Source organism: Monodelphis domestica, chromosome 3, assembly GCF_027887165.1.
Source record: "Monodelphis domestica isolate mMonDom1 chromosome 3, mMonDom1.pri, whole genome shotgun sequence".
In the NCBI taxonomy this organism is placed as follows: Eukaryota; Metazoa; Chordata; class Mammalia; order Didelphimorphia; family Didelphidae; genus Monodelphis; species Monodelphis domestica.
In genome coordinates this window covers 310343472-310363157 of record NC_077229.1, presented here as the reverse complement: position 1 = coordinate 310363157, position 19686 = coordinate 310343472, and the positions used below count along the sequence as shown (strand labels likewise).

Here is a 19686-nt window from a genome sequence, read left to right as displayed (position 1 = left end):
AGAGACAGGGTATATAAAAGAGATAAATATTATAGAAGTTAGCAATAGATAAGATATGGAAGGGGTGAGATACAAAAAGGAATAAAGAATAACGCTTGAGCTTCAAGCCTAGATAGTTGTGCTCTCAAAAATAACAGAGAACTCCAGAGAAAGAACTGTTTGAGTCATACAGATGCAAATTGAAGCATGTTATGTTTAAATCAGGGTATTTATGGTTTTATTTTGAGATTTTGTTCTTATATGAGAGTGCTCTTACAACAATGACCTATATGGAAGTGTGTTTTGCATAATAACTAAAAAATTTTAAAGTAATAGAGAAGTTAGAAAAAGAGAAGGGTTTAGGAGCAAGGGATAAGGAGTTTAGTTTGGAATGTGTCAGGTTTGAAGTATCTGTAATATCTGGTTCAATAATACACAGAATAATATGTTCAATAATAAAAGCTAATACCAGAGAGGAAAAATAATAATAAAATAATAAATAATAAAAGCTAATAGCCAGAGAGGAGGAATTAGAGGTTAGGAGAGTTCAAGAGATAAGTAGAACTAAGAATTATTTACATGAAGACAATAATTGAATCCATGGAAATTGAGGAGTTCATCAATTGAAATAATATATATAGAGAAGATAAGAGCTCCCAGAATAGAACCCTGTGGAATACCCATAGTTAGTAGATGCAGCCTTGATCTAGTAAAGGAGCCTGTGAAGGAGTAACCAGTTAGGTGGGATTGGAAACAAGAAAAAAGTTCCACAAAAACTTGAGAGGAGAAAAAATCCAGGAGAAGAGGATAATTGTGTCAAAGACTTCAGAGAGATAAAGAGAGGTAGATTGAAAAAACATGATCAGATTTGGTGATTAACATGTCACTGGTAACTTTGGAGAGAGAAATTTCAGTTGAATGATAAGATCCAAATGAAGAATAGAAAAGAAAGAAAGCAAAGGCATTGATTATAGATGACTTTCTCAAGGAGTTTAGTCACAAAAAGGAGGAAAGTTTAAGGTCAAGAACTAACAGGGATGGATGAGATATCAAGTGAGATAGGTTTTTTTTTTTTTGAGGATAAGGGAGAAAGGGGGGGTTTCTATAGGTAGTTTAGAGGTAGCCAATAGACAGGGAAAGGTTTAAGAGTAGTGAATGACTAGGGATTATGAGAAGGGCAATCTACTAGAGAAGGCAAGAGGGAATGGTATGCCTTTAGTACACTGGGATATCATTTTTTCAGGCTTTGTGCCTTAATTATAGAAGAGACCATTCCAACTTGTCAAAAAACTAGTTATGTAATCTTTAAGAATTCAATGAATTGTGGGCAGCTGGGTAGCTCAGTGGATTGAGAGTCAGGCCCAGAGATGGGAGGTCCTAGGTCCAAATCTGGCCTCAGACACTTCCCAGCTGTGTGACTCTGGGCAAGTCACTTGACCCCCATTGCCTAGCCCTTACCACTCTTCTGCCTTGGAACCAATACGCAGTATAGACTCCAAGACGGAAGGTAAAGGTTAAAAAAAAAAAAAGAATTCAATGAATTTCCCTTGTCTCCAATGTCTTTTCTACATTTTAAGGAAAGATATATAGGGATAAGAATTCTACAGTGATTTCATTTGTAAAAAAAAAAAATCTCTTTAGAGGGAATTTCTTCTACCAGTTTGGCATCTTTATCAAAACTTAGAGAGTCACCCAGAACCCCATTTCATTATATGATTTGCCTTGAGTCACTTATTCCTTATGGATTAACAGAGGGAGTTGAATTCAAGTTTTCCTTACTTCAAGGTCAGTTTTCAAACCTCTAGACCACATTGTCTCTAATAAAATATTAGATGATAATAATAATATTTTATATTATGGGTGCAATGAAATGAGTTCAAGATTCAGAAGCAAAGGCTCAGATCATTGGCTCCTGCCTAAAACCATGTGACCACAGAGAAGTCACTTATTTTGTCTTTAATTGGATCATTTCTTCTTTAAAAAACTCTTCCCTTCCATCTTAGAATCAACACTAAATAGTTGCAAGGCAGTAATGTGGTAAGGGCTAGACAATGGGGCAATGGGGATTAAGTGACTTGCCCAGGGTAACACAGCTTGAAGAGTCTGAGGCCAAAAGTAAAACCCAGGATTTCCCATCTTTAGGCCCAATTCTCAGTCCACTAAGCCACCTAGCTGCCCTGATTGGGTCATTTCTAAAGTAGGGTTGAGGGAACAGGTAACTTAATGAGGTCCTAAGCAGCTTGAAATCTCTCAACTGAGATATAACAATTATACAGTGCCTTACAGTTTATAAGGTATTGGCAATAGGCTTTTCAGCTGAACAGAATTGGTTTAAATCCTCCTTTTTAAATATAGAGAACCCGAGATCAGAGAAATTAAGTGAATTACTCAAAGTCATACAATTAGTAAGGAGCAGCATCAGGACTTGGAATTAGGACAATGAGTGAAACTCCAGTGCTCCAATTCTTAGGCCAATGCTCTTTCTCCTAGGTGGAGCAGTAGATAGAATGCTGGCCCTGGAGTTAGTAAAACTCGAGTTCAAATTTGTCCTCAGATACTTACTAGTTATGTGACCCTGAGCAGGTCATTTCACCCTATTTGCCTCAGTTTTCTCAACTATAAAATGATCTGGAGAGGGAAATAGCAAATTACTCCAGTAACTTTGCCAAGAAAACCCCAAATTTGATTTTCCCCTATACCAAGATACCTCTCTCATTTGGGTTTCATAATAATCTTTTTTGGTAAGCAGAGGAAGTAGTGGCAGGGGGGATAATTTTTTTATGTCATTCTTCCATTACAATGCACTTTGTGTTGCCTCATTTGATCTTTGCAACAACTCTGCAAGGCAGGTATTGAAGGTGTTATTATCTCCATTTTAGAGATAAGGAAACTAAAGCACAGCTTATATTAGGTGATGTGCCCAGTATAACACAGATAAGATGGTTCTTAAGTCCTTTCCATTGCTAACATTCTTTCATCCTGTGACATTTCCACAATCCTATGACATTTCCAATAATTCTTTAACTTCCTACTGAAACTTCAGAGTTATGCTCATTTGTCCACTGTGGAAATTGAGTTTTCTCAGAGGAAGTTTCCTGCTGTATCAAACAGGTACACTGTTTCTACTTTCTTGATATCCTTATTTATGCAATAAAGAAAGTTACCACCTTCAAACTGGCTTCCTTATGCCTCAGCCATTTTTGACTATTTTTGCTCATCCCTGATGTGTTGATTTCTCAAGTAAAGCAGGAAATAAGAGCCCCTGACCTTCTTTTTCAAGGACTGTTGCTACTCTGCTCCATCTGGCATCAAATCAAGCACACAGCAGGTGCTTGAAATCTACTTGTGAACCTGATGAGATATTTTAGGCAGATTCCCATGATCCTCAAGATCTGGATTTTGTGCCATTGCCAAACAACACAATGACTAGTCACTGGGGTGGAGGGGATAAGGAGAAGAGAAGTAAAGATCATAGGATCAGAAACTTAGAACTAGAAAGGACCAGAGAGGTTATGTAGTCTCTTCTCATTATATAGATGTGACAACTGAAATCTAGAGACATAAGCCATGGCCAAGAAGCCAAGAAGTATCTAAGGCAAGCTTCCATCCCTGTCTCTAAACCTAACATTCTCTTCTCTTTACATCACTCTTTCATAGTAGTTATAGGATCCTATGATGAAATTACAAAATGGGAACAACATATAAGGGAAAGAGGAGGAAGGAATGAAGAGGGAGAGAGGAGAGAAAGAAGGTGAAAAAGAAGCAAGGAGGAACAGGTAATGAAGATGATGATGATTTGTTTTAAAACATGGCATTTAGAAGCTCCAAATTAGTCTTACATTCCAATGCCCATTTTTTCAAACAATCAAGTGATTTGATCCAAAAGAATCATTAGGTACCTATTATATATATATATATATATACATATATATATATAACACATACTTTGTGCAAAGTGCAGAAAAGACAGGGTCACTCCACTCATGGAACTTAGAAGAGAGCAAGAGTATATAACATAAAAATAGCAAGTGGCCATAGCTCAGAGTACCTAATAAATACCTAAAGGAGATACAAAGGTTATGTGAACTCCAAGGGGCTTAGTGAATAGTGATGGAAAGAATTAGGGAAGTCTTCATGGAAAAAGTGGAATTTGAGTAGAGCTTAAAAATATGGGCAAGAATTCAATAGGTGAAAGAATGAGAATTGAAATATTTCAGACATAAGAAACACCAAGGGAAGAAAAGCCATAAGGGTTGGGAAATCAGGGCACTAACAAATAAATACAGACACACAAGTAGTACTTAGATATAGATTGATATGAAGCTAGAAAAGTAAAGTATCAACTGATTTTTGGAGGCCCTCAAATGCCATGCTAAAGATTTTAACTTTAGATAAAAAGAGAACTATTATAGGGTATTGAAGAGAAATGACATGTCCAGATAAATGCATAAAAAAGCTGATGGCAGTGGTATGATATATTATTCAGAGGCAAGAGAGAATGGAGTTAAGATTTGTTAAGAGGCTACTATACCAGTTCAGATAATGAGATTCGATATTAGGTTGCTGGCAGTGAGAAATTAGATATGAATTAAATGAGACATAGAATTACACAATTTGAAAATCAGAGGTTATTTCAATCACCACCAGACCAACTTATAGCCCAAATCAATTCCCAATATAACTAACTATATTACAAATGATCATTCAGTCCCTGATTGAAGATCTCCAAGGAGAGGAAATCGGACACTTCTCAAGGTAGCCCATTTTCACTTTTAGACATCTCTGTTATTGAGAAGTCTTGCCTGATATCAAACCTAAATTTGCCTCTTTGCATCTTCCTTTCTGTTGTTCCTAATTCTGTCCCCTGGGAAAAAACAGAACAAGTCTAATCCTTCCTTCACCTGACCATACTTCAAATACTTGAATAGAGTTATTGCATTCTCCAAGAGTCATTTTTTTTCTTCAGGTAAAATAAAACCAGTTCATCAACTGGTACCCCTATGATATGTATTCCCTTATCATTCTGGTTGCTCTCTTCTCGACACTGTTCAAATTATTACTGTCCTTCTTAAGTTATGGTGCCCAGGAAGGAAGACAGTACTCCAGATAAATTCTGAAAACATCAAAGTAAAGGAGAACTAACTACTATATCCCAATTCCTGAAAGTTATGCTTCTCATTATATCATAATATTGTGTTGTTGCTTTTTTTTTTGATTGTCACATTACAATATTGGTTCATGTTGAACTTGCAATGCCCTAACACTACCAGATCTTTTTTAGAAAATTTCCATCTAGGAGATTCTTCACCCATCTTATACAGTAAAGTTGCTCAAACCAGTTGCTTCATTAAAAAAACAAAACCAAAAAGAAACCTAGGTAAACTGTTTATATAGGAATCTACAGTATTTATTACTTTAATAAATTGAACAAAAAAGAAACGTGGTTAGTCTAGCATTACCTATGACATAATGAAGTCATGTTTACACTTTTCATTCAGCATTTCCACTTCTAAATGTTTATCAATCATCTCTTTGGTGATCTTGAATTCCTCCAGGAATTTAAATCAAATTCATTTGCCTGTGATTTGAAGATTCTGTTTGCCCAAACCAGGGCAATATCTTTCTCTAACCCTGTAGCAACTTTCTCATTTTCCCATGATCTTTCAAATATCTCTTTCAGGGGCTCAGAACTATAAGTTCTTTCAGGTCCTAGGTTATAGTTTAATCTGGGCCAGGTAACTTGAATTCATCCTCTAATTGGCATCTATTTAGTGGTCTTTTTTCAGTCCTCATCCTTCTTGAGGTCTGTGCAGTCTTTGACTCTATCAATCATCATTTTACCCCCTAATACTTTCCTCTCTCCCTCAAGGAGAGAACAGCTCTCTCCTTGTTCTCCTCCTGCCTATTAGACTTCTCCTTCCCAATCTCCCTTTCTGGTTCTTCATTCAGGTCATACTCACTAGCTGTGGGTGTCCCACAAGGCTCTGTCCTGGGCCAACTTCTCTTCTCCTTCCATATTATTTCACTTGGTAATCTCATCAACTTCCATAGATCCAATGATCATCTCTATGTCGATGATTTTTGTATCTACTTATTTAGCTCTAACCTTTCTACCAACCTCAAGTCTTTCATCCCTTACTGAAAGTACTGTAGTTATTTAAAACTAATCATGATTGAAACAAAACTCATTTTCTCTCCTAAGCCTTCCCTTCTTCCAAACTTCCCTACTGCTATCAGTGAAGCCATCATTCTCCCATTCCAGCTCACAAACTAGGTATTATCCTCAATTCTATAATCTCCCTCATGTCTGTTGCCAACCCCTGTTGGTTTTGTGTAGTACCTCTCAAATATGGCCCCTTCTCTCTCTGACACTGCCACCACCCTAGTATAGGCTCCCCATGTGTTCCCACTCAACTAAATTTTCATGGCTTCCTATCAATTCCAGGACCAAATATAAAACTCTCTGTTGGCTTTCAAAGCCCTTCACAAATCTGCATTTTAATTGCCTATAACAATTACTAACTGTGCAAGTAACTTAATTTCTCTGGACTCAGTTTCCTTATCTGTGAAACTGATAATAATACTTGTGGAAATTATTCTTAAGAGTTTTTGCTGGGCATAAGAAAATTAATGTCCATAAAGTACTTTGAAAAATGTAAAGCAGCATATATAAGTGTTTATGTATAGAAATATATAGACACATATAAAACAAATATGTATACATATATGTGTTAGTTTTTATTTGTCAGTATTTTTACATTCACAGCTTTACTAATACCATTCCTTTTGACCAGAATACCATTTCCCCCCCATCTTAGCCTATTGAAGTTTTCCCTGTCTCTCCAAGCAAATCTAAAATGCCACCTCCGAGGTCCTCCAAGTCAGAAGTGATTTCTTTTTCTTGTTAACTCAGTTGATTAAAATCTTATTTTTGCTTCTCTCTTGTATGTTTCATAGGCTATTGTTATTATTTCTTTCTTTCATATCAACACTAATAGATGGCCTTATTCACCTTTGGATCTTGCCCGGTTCTCTGCATATATAGCATTATTTCTATAATAGGAAGTTAATAAATGTTTATGGAACAAATGAAAAAATAAATTGAAGAAGCAATCAGTATAGTGTTCTACTTGAATTCAGTAAACACTTATTAACTGTCTAGTTATCTGAAGAACTAAGTTAGGTACTGGAAATACAAAGATGAGAAATGAAATAGCCCATGCCTTGAAGATTATATTCTCTCATAACTGTGAGCTCTTGTATTTATATAGTAATTTCTATTTCCACATATATTCATATAAATAATCCTATTCTATCAATGCAATAACACTGACAGGTCATTTTCCAGCCCCATTTCCAAACCAACACACTGAACTGCCTGAATTCTGACTATTATATTGCCTATCCTCAGCTCTCTTCTCTTCTCTTCTCTTCCTATTTTATTTCATTCAGTGTTCTCATTCCCATGAATTCAACATCATCTTCATGCTGATGATTCTCAGATCAACTTTTGCAGTTCTAATCTCTTACCTAACCTCCAAACTTGCATCTCCAACTGTCGATTGGATTTCTGACATCTTACGCTCAATCTATCCCAAATTGCACCCATTTATTTCCCCTTCAAAACTCTCTCTGCCTTCAAAACTTCTCTGTTATTGTACAGGATACCACCGTCCTCACAGCTACCCAAGCTTGAAACTTGGGTGTCATGCTTGACTCCTTACTCTCTCTAACCTCCCATATCCAATCTGTTATCAAGACCTGTCAATTTTACTTTGTAATTTCCCTGGTAATGCCCTTCTCACCACTGTCATTGCCATCACCTAGCCAAGCACTCATTTCCTCAGACCTGAACTATTGCAATAACCTGATGCTTTGTCTACCTGTCTCAAGTCTCTCTTCACTTTAGCCCATCTTTCACTCAGCTGCTGTCAAAGTGATCTTCCTTAAGCATCAGTCTGACCATATCAACTACTCCAACCCCACTCAAAAACTCCAGTAACTCCCTATCATTTCAAGTACCACATATTAAATACTTTGGTATTCAAAGTTAATTACCTTTCCAGTACTCTCTGAACCAATGACTCTGGACTCCTTGCTTTTCTTCATCAAAACTCTTTATCTCTATACTCCAGAAATTTTCAATGGCTGTCCCCATTGTCTGGAATTCTCTTCCTTCTCTAATTCATTTTCTGGATTCCTTGGCTTCCTTTGAATTCTAGCTAAACTCTCACAAGAATCTTTTCATAATGCCTCTTAATTCTAGTGCTTTCCTTCTGCTGATTATTTCTAATTTATCCTCAATATGGTAGGTTTGCTTATAATTGTTTCTATGTTGTTTCTCCTCTAAGATTGTGAACTCTTCATGGGAAGGGACTGTCTTTTACCTTTCTTTGTATCACCACCTCTTAGGGCAATGCTTAGTACATAGTAGACTCTCAGCTAAATACTAAATACTTTATCTTTTCAGACCATATTCTACTATGCCATATCTATCTATCTATCTATCTATCTATCTATCTATCTATCTATCTATCTATCTATCTATCTGTCTGTCTGTCTATTTGTCTTCTATCTCTCAAAAGTTAATTCCTAAGATTAAGAGAACTAAAACTCTTGGTTAATAAATCATTATATATGAAAAAGGTGATTTTCATTTAGGTATTATCAATTATCATCATATTTTCCATAAATAAATGATAATTGATAGATGATTCACTCAATGCCACAAGGAAAATTAATGGTATAGCTGAAAAAAAGAAGCAAGGTGTAAAGTGGAAACACTGTACATGGAGTCTTGGCTACAATATTCATGAACTTTCACCACTAGACAATTTACAATTTCTCTCAATGAAGTAGTCTATATTTACACTCTCAGGGTTGTTGTGAGAAACGTGATTTGTATACTATAAAAGGTTATGTAAATATAAGCTCTAGACCCAATGTTCTTTGTAAGGTCTAATAAATATGTCTCCTTCCCATTCCCATACTCTCTCCATAAGAACCTCCTTCCCTTCAGAAAATATGAAAGGAAGGTTTCATGAAGCTCTAAATGTTTCCATAAGTGATAAAAATGCACACAGAAATAGGAAGGGGGAAACCATAAAAAAGTTATGAAATCTAAAACGTGTACCAGAAATATCAACAATAAAAACCTTGATAAATGATCCAAATACTGGCATTTTAGAGAGACAAACAATATTTGAAAACTCAGAAAAGGAAATGTACTTTGACCGTAAAATTCCACTGTTAGGACTATGCCCTGAGGATCTTATAAAAAATTAAGTGTTCATGGTTCACAAAGAGATATGTAGCACCCCTTTTATAATTAAAAAAGCAACATGTAAATAAAACTAAATATCCAACAATAGGAGAATAGTTAAATTGCAGGACATTCATTTATTAGGATATTGTAGTGCAACTATGATTGACAAGTATAAGGATAATTAAAGTACTATAGAATGACCTTTACGAAATGGGGAGGGGGGGTCACATGAGAGAACTCTGGTAATTTTGTTTAAGCCTAGCTTTACCTAAATTCCTATCTGAAGGACATTGGGTTCTCTCACTCTTCTTTGAGGATGGCTTATTCAGAGATGCTTTGGACCTAATCAGAAAAAAATTCATTTTCCTGATGAAGGTAATGTCATGTTTTCCATTAGTGTCAGTAATGGAAGTTCTCTTTGTCAGTCATGGAGTGGTTTCTGAATCCTAGATCACTCTCTTTATGATGGGGGAAAGAGTTAATGCTATCAAACTTGCAGATAAGCATTATCTCTACTTTGGTGAGGGTGCCTTCCATTAAAGCGGTCAGAATCCATTCCCTGGCTCACATCCATGCCACTGCCATTCTTATCACAGACCAGCTCACAGCTCATGCTTGCAGCATAAATATTCATGGATATAGGTTCCCTGCACATGATGGCCATGCTCAAATTTAGTAACCATGCACAGATTCATCTCCTTCTATTTGCTTTTGCATATGCTAAAAGGTAACTGTGAGGCAAAGTGAGTTCCAACACTGGTTGAAAGATAGAGATCTTTTATTTTTAAAAATGCTAAAGCTGAATGACATTAGCTAGGAAGATCTAATTAATGTGAGTGTGCCTAGGAGAAAAAGTGTCAGCACTGGTAAAACTGCGCCTAGAGCTTCCTACATGATGAATAGAGAAACCAAGCCTCAAAAATTCTTCTTACTTGGATGAAAAGATTAGACCGATTATGAATGTCCATTTCTAATGGTTTGGTTATGAGGGAGGACTATGATGAGTCAAAAACAATAGACTCTTGGTTATTAGCATGAGAATTTTCTGCTTCTCTAAAGTAGGCATTTACTATTTAGAGTTGAATTATCCGTACACATTACTGCATATGGAATTCAGTAGATTGCTTCAATTTAATGCAATAAACATTTTAAAGTTTACAATGTATTTTGTATCACTTCAGTTTCACAATTCTGAATGTCCATGAGATTGGCTAACTTAGTGGAAAATATAAAGATTAATAAGTAATCTGACATGGAGGCAGAAAGACCTGAGTTCAAGTTCTATTTCTGACACACGGTAGCTTGTTTGACCCCTTAGGCAGGTTACTTAATACTTTACCAAGCCCAGTGCCTAATAGAAAGTCTGCACTTAATAAAGGCATGTTGACTGAATGATCACTTCTCAGTGCCCCACCCTGGATAATTCTCTAATACACAATATAATTACATATTTGAATTGTTAGAAGAAGGCATCTCATTGGAAATTCTCGACACTGATTAAGTCAAACACCTAATCAAAAAGATTGGTAAAGATATTATCATGTCCCTGCATTCCTGGAGCTTAAAATTAGTAGGATGGGGGTAGCAAGGTGTTTGGGTTGGATAGAGAGCCAGGTTTGGAGATGGGAAGCCCTGAATTCAAATCTGACTTCAGATACTTTTTAGCTATATGATCCTGGGCAAATCACTTAAGCCCAATTGCCTAATTACTGATCTTCTGCCTTGGAGTCAATACTTAGTATCAATTCTAAGACAGAAGGTAAAGGTCTGAAATATATAATATTCTTCATATATTGCATATATTACCTATATATCATATTAATCCACAAATAATTATGCTATAAAATAGATCACAACAAGTAAAATAAACTAGGACTGCTGTAGTAAAGGTTGTAGAAAATAAACCAAAAACTTATTAAGTATCCCTAAACAAAAGCAAGGATGGACAATGAGCAACCAGTCCTTAAATACATCAGTTGTAATTCTCAGAGGTTCCAAACTTATCCTAGAAAAGTCATATTTTTCCTGTTACAGATAGTTAAACTGGTTTGTTCATCACTTGAGAAAAATGAATTTTTATTGGCCCCCTTGCCACACAGCATTATGATAGCTGACATTATCTTTGTACAACACAGACATACAGTCTACTAGGGAATATAGAATTATCCCTAAACACACACACACACACACACACACACAAACACACACACATGCACACACACACACACACACACAAACAGAGGGAGAGAGGGAGAGAGGGGGGTAGAGAGAGAGGGGGAGAGAGAGAGAGGGAGAGAGAGATGGGGGGGGGGAGAGGGAGAGAGAGAGGATGAATTATATATGAGCCACAGGGAATTGTAATGCTAAAACTTTTTCATTCCAAGACCCTGCTGAAGACTTACAGCCTCCTCCTTGTCCCTATATTACTCTGCCATAAGAAAGAAAAAACTATTTCCAATACAAAAGAAAGTCTAAGAAATGAAGGGATAGTCTATGGATATTGATTGAGAGTTGCATCATCTTATCCCCTCCCTTCCTAAAAATGAACAGGTTTTTTTAGAGCTGTGCTGCTCCAATATACAAATACCTCTCTACTTCCTCCATGATCTCAGTTAATGTGTACCAAGGACAGTGAATTCTTGTACATAGATAAGTGTGGATGAATGAATGCAGAGGTGCCAGAATGGAGCTGCTAAATCTTTAATATAAATTGTGTTTGAACAAAAAGGTCATGGGTTTGGTGCTTTTTTTTTTCCAGGATCCATCTAAAAAATAGAATTATCTATGATTCCTCCTTCTTCCCCACCCTATCCCACCAAAGTAATATGAAAGGGAAGATTTAGAGCCCACATAAAGGCAGAGAAACAAGGGAGCTCCAAGCAGTTTCTATTCCCCTCAAGAAAGAAGACAAGACTACAAGAAATTTCAGCTTTGATCACCCATTATGTCTAGTCTGACATACCTACCACCTATTCTCTCTATCCTGAGAGGAATGAATTAAATATCAAGTTTACTTGCTTATAGAAGTGTAAGGCATGACCTGATTACTGGTGAAGTCTTTGAAGGAAATTGCTGACCATCTATTCTCCATATTCAAGACAGATGAAATAAGACAATAGACTTCATCTAGGTACAATTTGGCTGGTAGAAGCATGATGATCTCAAGGAAAGGGAGACATGAAATTAACATCATCCTTGGGATGTTATAATGCATGTTCAACCCTTCCCTTGTTTTCTGTCTCCAGAATTTTAAAGTAGAATCAGGTTGAACGGAACATTGGTGATGGTATTCAAGGAGGAAGGAAGGTGCAAAAAAAGGTAGAAAAAAACAATTATTTGGGCAGTAACCTTGTGAAATGGGGAAAGACTTTGTCTCACTGAAGATGGAAATCTGATTGTATCTTGAAGAGTCACAGATCCTTTTTGGCTTGCTAGTTGAAACTACTCCTTTATTCAGCCCCAAGGCTGCCTTTGCTGATTACAAGCAGTATAGAACTCACAAAATATAAGGTCCAGGAAATCTACCTTGCTTTGACAAATCTTAGGAATGCCTATGCAGACAAGGGAAATTTTTTTTAATTCAAGATGATATAAAACTGGAAAGATTACTTGTTGAGGTCATAAAATAATTTCTATTGACATCTTTAAAAAGAGAATACACAATGTGGGGTAGATTATATATTCACTTTTCTTACAGGAGAAAGCTGGACTAAATCATCTTTCTAGGACTTTCTGGTTTTACAATTCTATAATAAAGGGTGTGTGTGTATGTGTGGGTGTGTGTGGTTGGGGAGAGAGAGAGAGAGAGAGAGAGAGAGAGAGAGAGAGAGAGAGAGAGAGAGAGAGAGAGAGAGAGAGAGAGATTGAGAGAGAGAAACATCTTATAGTTTCTATAGTGTTTTATTCCCAATCACCTTGTGAAGTAAAGTATTATGATCTTCTTTTGACAATAGAACAAACATTTATATAGTTCCTACTATGTGTCAGACACCTTGCCAAGTGATTTTACAAATATTATTTTATTCTCACAATAATCCTGAAATGTTGTTAATATTAGCCTCATTTTACAGTTGAGCATGTTGAAAAAACAGAATCTAAATGACTTGCCCAGAGTCACAGAAATAATATGTATCTGAATTCTGATTTGAACTCATCTTACTGACTCCAGGTCCACTGCTCTATCTTCTACTCCACTAGCTACCTCTCTAAAGTAATTGGAGGAAGAGAAATAATGTAACATAATCTCTACGAGATCCAGGATTTGAACCCAGATTACTTTTTTACTTTATGCCATACTTTTATTCAATGGTTTTTTAAAACAACTAAACTTTGGAATATTCTTTAAAAAGAAAAGGGGGACTATGGTGGTAATTTGCACACCATGTTCCTTTCTATTTCCAGAAAATGACATTTTCCATTTACTTTTTAAACTTTACTCAGATTATGATAAAGTTCCATTGTTGCAAATGTGGAAAATGGATCATTTCCAGGACAGTGAATGAAGAAGGTGGTGAGATACATTCCATAAAAATTAATAAGCTCAGAGCTTTTATTTCTAGCCAGGAGAAGAATTGCCTTCTAATATGTGACCCTGCAAATCACACTAAAGCAGTATTATTCTGAATTTCCTCAGTATCAGTAAATGTCATTAAATACCAAAAACAAGAGCACTTGAGGCATTGGTCTCCTTATTTGTGCATCTTCTTGGAGACAGATAGATGATGTTTTGTATGAGCTGGTTTAAAATATTGGCAGGGCTGAATTATCCTTTGAAAGCAGATAAATTGAGTCCTCTGCATTGTATTCCACAGGGGCTTTAAATATGGAGGTATTATCTGCTCTTCATAGACACTACAGATCCAAGGACACTTTTGGGAAGACCAAATGATTTCCCTCATGTCCTTTTCAGAAAATTTCTTTCTCCCACTGTCCCCAAATGACTAATGTGATGAAAACTATGCTTTGGTTCTCTTAGCTGTTTTTCTCCATCCCAGAAGTGACTGCAATTCAGGAGCCAATGAAACAATTCACATATGCATATAATTGGTAACATTAGATTTTAAAAGATGACTCTTTCAATATGATACTTTTATTCATCCCCAAAGTATTGGATGTCCGTAAAAGTCCTGTTTATTTGAGAATAATATATCTTTTTATCTCCTAAATATTTCTAGGAACATAGGGATTAGAACTAGAAGAGACCTTAGAGATTGTCTAATTCAATTTTTAATGCTGAAATAATGGTTTCATATTAAACTTGTTTTAGGAACAGACAAACAAATTATGCCATGATTTTAATTGACCTTTACTGTGCTTTGTTTTAAATCAAATAGTAATAGCCAAATGGTACCTGATGTTCATTTCTGAAAAAGCATCCGCAATTCTAATTTTTAAACAAAGTGTTATTTATATTGAAAACAAATGCATGTAATTGGCAAAGGAGGCCTCTGTATAAAAAGTGAAAATTTACAAAATGTAAAGTAGACCCCCCAAAGATGTTAAGGGTTCCAATATCTGTATTCATTTGTTCAATCCATTATGGCAATTTTACTAAAGATTTCTAGAACTGAAATGACCCAGTAGAATCCTTAAGTTAATGTTAGTTATTGCTCTTAAGAAAAATGACCCTGGCTAAAGTAAATGTGCCCTATGAACTTGTATTTGGACTCTAAACTGCACATCACTAAGAGACTTTTAAGATGATTTAACTTACTTTTAGGGAAGAAAAAAATGAAAACATAGTCTGACAGAATACAGTTACATAAAATGCCTTTTCCATGTTTGCAGTCTATTACCCTTCACTATTATAGGGGGAAAAATGGTGTTATTGGCTGATTCCTGAGAAAGCACACAGAGTCTTTACTCCCAATTCTGAGCCAGGCACTGACTAGTGGGGAACAAAGCCTGGCCATCTGCTCCTGAATATCATTACTACTTGGACTATTTGAGCAAATATTTAAGAATCTCTGATTCAAACAAAGGTTTAAAATTTCAATGACTGAAAAGAAGCTCGAGTAGCAATAAGGAAAGCTCTTAACACAGGCCACTTCCCAGGGAAAGGAGCCTTCATTTGACTATCATTATCACTATTATTTTTATTTGGGTTGGAGAGTAAGTATTTAATGTCTCCATCTTTTTAAAAAAATCAGCAAAACTTAATTCCTGAGTTTCTGCGGTAAATGCTCAGGAAGGAAAACAGGGGAGTGTGGGTGAAAATGACTCATCAGCCACCCCCACCCTCCTCCCTGATGAATCTTCTTTGGAAAACCAGAAACAGTAGAGCTTTGTGTGTGCCCTAACATACATACACACATACATACATACATACATATATAATCATAACACCACTATGCTCCAGGCCAGTGTTAATCCCCTGAACTAAACAGTTCATAATACGCTGAAAGGCAGCTGGCTAAACTGCTGGTCTTTGGCAAGTGCCCCATCTGTCTTTGCCTAGCTGGACGTCTTTCTCTCTTGCCTTCACTTTCCCCTTCTCCCAATCAGGCTTCTCTCTTTGTTTTAGGAGGAGTAATTCATCTGAACTTTCCTTCCATCCCTAAAAACTTGGGCTTCTTTTCCTCTGCAAGCCGTGATCCGGGGCTTTGTCTGAATGACATGACATAGTTGTGGTGACTGTTGTTTCGGGGATGATGATGGTGATGGTGATAGTGATGGTGATGGTGATGGTGATGGTGATGGTGATGATCCGTGGGAGCACAGGCTGAGCAAGTGCCAAGGGAAGATAGGTGAACAGCTGAGGCAGAGAAGAGACTGAAAGAATGAAGTGCAGAGGGATTGCAGATGAGAGCTGTCCACGAACAGAAGTGCTGAAACGCCGCAGCCATGGTTTTGCAACGGGGTGGAGGGAAAAGGACTGGGAGGCGCTGTGCAAATACAGAAAAGAAAATGAAATACCTTCACACGGCTGCACAACCTTGCTTTGGGGTATGTTTATCTGCAGGTGTCCGCGCTGTTGAGCTGGGTGGGTGAGATCCCCTTTGCTGGCAGGTTCAGGCTCAGATCTCTCTAGAAAGCTGTGAATGAAAGCCCCAGCTCCACGGGGCTGTGATTTTGGTAGGAGGCGTGTGCGCCCGAATCTCTGTCCTTCCACAGGAAAGCTTGCTTTCCCCTGGGTCCTAAAAACCTCCTAACCATTTTTTTCAGTACGTCCTGTTAGTAAAATAACTGTGATGTCTGGGACAGAGAGCTCCTGGACTTCTCCTTCACCCTTTTGAGCCTTTTAAAAATGTTCTGCAATGCTCACCATTGAGGTCCTTTAAGAATCCAAGCTTCTGCCAGCATATAATCAAAGTAAGCAATAACTAGGAGTTAGCTTGAATATCCTGGAGCAGACAGAGAGTTCTGTCATCCCTAATAATTAGGAACACATGCTCTAGTCTAAATCTTGATTTAGTTAGTTGTATAGAGCAAGGCGGAAAGACAAAGTGTGGATACATGTAGAAATTTCTAGGGAAGTATAGGGAAAGCACATGGATTTTAAGCATACAAAGAAGTAAGTAGTATTTTATAAACATTTTACTGAAACATGGTTCTTAAGTGTCATTACATATTGCATTAAAATAATTTTAATGTCAGTCAGCTCAACTATTTTTTCTACTCTTTTGGATTCTTACTCCTTTTTCTTTCATTCATCCACCCAACAAACATTTGCCAGGTGCTTTTATGTGGAAAGAGCTTGTGCCAAGAGAAAGAAGCAGCAAGATAAAGAAGATATAGTCCTTGACCTCAGAGAGCTTCCAATCATGAAGCTTATTTATCTTTCATTGCTAAGTCTTTGAGATACCTTTTCTAAGTCTTTGATATTACATTTGTCACTAATGTCAGAGATATCAAGAAAAAACTTTAAAAAAGGAAATCCAGTATTGTGAAAATTTTCACTTGGAGTTTAAAGTGAAATTTAATATCTTTAGTTGGCAGGTATTATTTTCAGTTATTTTTCACTGTCAGTAATGTCTAAATGGTATTTGTAATAGCCCAGTTTGGCCACATCCATATACATATTTTGTGTGTGGCAGTGTATCCAAGCTGAGAGGTAGAGAAACAGAGAGCCAAAGAAGAGGCAGGGAGGGCAGAGAGGTATATTACAGGGTCTTTCAATTAGCAATCTCAAATCACTTTACCAAATACTCTCATTATGGACACACTTAATAATAAAAACAGTTAACAGTTTCCTGACATGAAATCTAGTTAAAAATTGAATGTGCTTTATGTCATGCAAACAAATTCATAAATTTGAATAATAAAACCAATATAACCACATTCTAGTCCCCATTGGTTTGTCTGAAATGTCCACCTTAATCAATCCTTTGAGTTTTTGCTATAGTCATCAGTTTCATAATACTACTATGTGAAGCCTTCAAAGCATTACAGGATTTAAAAAATTTGATTAATAAAATGACATTTTTATTTACATGCAAATCATTTATTAAACTACCATTTAACTCATTTGTTTAATGTATCAAAAACATTATTTTGTGGCAAGTAAAATGATATTCATAATTAATATGATATGACTGTAGTGCTACTATGGGTATGATTGAAAGGTTTATTTAAGACAACAGTGCTTTGAACAGAATCATCTCTCAATAAATATGTGTAAAATTAAATTCAACAGTTTTTTCTTCTTATAGGATCTTTTTACAGGTTTGTCTTCCAGGCTTAAAGGAGTGTACAATGTTTTTATTTGCATGCAAATGAATCACTTTAACATTGCATTTTAGATCAATCTCTCTGGTACTTACTAATTATGTCACCCTATATGAATTAGTGCTTTCCCTCATTTCCATTCTTATTCTAAACTTCAGCTTGTCAGAGAGCATTTAGGTACCCCAGAGCCACTACAAGAATCTATGTCAACTGCACTGGCTTGCCATCTTCATCATTCTTTTTTGTGTATTTAAAGTTTCCTGAGAAATGTAATACATTAAGCTATTAATGTCCATTAACACCTAGAAAGGATAGCAGAGTAGATGTAAGACATATACCAGCACCTCTACCACCCTCACCACTCATCTCCTCCTCCCACATACATATACTTTTAAACAGATCTAGAAAATGCACCAGACTGCATACTGATGGGGAAATTAATTAATTCATTCATTAAAAATTAATTAGATATCTACTCTGTGCCAGGCACTGTTCTAAATACCCAGGGTGCTATAAGAGGCAAAAAACGAAAAGCAAAAAAAAAAAAAAACCAACCAATCCCTGCCCTCAGGGATCTTACAATCCAATGGGAAAGACAACATACAAACAAGTAAATACAAAACAAATTATATATAAGAAAGAAAGGAAATAATTAAAAGAGGGAAAGGACTAGAAATAAAAGGAGTTTGGGAAATCTTCCTGTAGGAAGTAGGATTTTAATGGGAACTTAAAGGAAATCAGTAAGATTGGTACTTGGAGCAGAGGGAATTCATTTCAGAAATAGGGACAGTCAGAAAAATATGCTTGGAGATGAGAAATAGTGTCTTGTTTGTGGGATAGCCAGGAGACCAATGTCACTGGATGGAAGAGTGTAAGTTAGCAAGTAAGGTGTAAAAACACTGAGAATGTAGAAGGTTAGGTTATGAAGAGCTTTGAATAAATAAAGAATTTTGTATTTGCTCCTGGAGGCAATAGGAAGTCTATGGAGTTTATCTAGTAGTGGAGTGATATGATCCAAACTGCTTTTAAAGAAAATTACTTGAGTGGCTGAATGGAGAACAGATTAGAGTGAGGAGAGAAACCTAGCAAGCTATTGCAATAATCAAGACATGAGGTAATGAAGGCCTGCATTAGAGTGGTGGTAGTGCTAGGGCAAAGAAGAGGGCATATTCGAGAGATATTACAAAGATGAATTCAATAGGCCTTGAAATATTTTGGATATGGGGAATAAGAGATAGTGAAGAATCAAGGATGACAAGTAGGTTGAGAGTCTGGGGGATTGGGAGGATTATGTTGCTCTATGAGTAATAAAGAAGGTAGGAAAGGGGCAGGGTTTAGGTGGAAAGATAATGAGGTTTTTTTTTTGACAAATTGTGTTTAATATGTTTATTGGATATCCAATTTGAGATGTCTCAAAGGCATTTGGAGGTTTGAGTCAGGAGAGAGATAGGTGGGAAAAGTAGATTTGACAGTCATTTGCATAGAGAGGGTAATTAAACTCATGGTAACTGATGGATTACCAAGCGAAGTAATAGAGAGAGAAGAAATGAGGGTCCAGGATGGAAACCTGAGGAACATTTATGGTTAGAGGGCATGATTTGGAAGAAGATCCAGCAAAAGAGACACAAAAATGTCAAACATGTAGGAGGAAAATGAATTGTGAATGGTGTTCCAAAAACCTAGAAAGAAGAGAATATCAAGGAGGAGAGAGCGTAATAATATCAAAGACTGAAGATGTCAAGAAGGATGGGAACAGAGAAAGGGCCATTTGATTT

General features: G+C 36.4%; 1 protein-coding gene across 1 annotated transcript in view; it reads right to left on the bottom strand.

Moving 5' to 3' along the window:
* The window catches only part of CLVS1 (clavesin 1), a 226707-nt gene extending 209381 nt beyond the window's left edge, over positions 1 to 17326 (bottom strand). The window contains exon 1 of the mRNA XM_001379352.4: positions 16160 to 17326. The gene's annotated coding sequence lies outside the window, so the exon portion shown is untranslated. The remainder of the gene's footprint in view (positions 1 to 16159) is intronic.
* Between the last annotated feature and the right edge of the window lie 2360 nt (positions 17327 to 19686).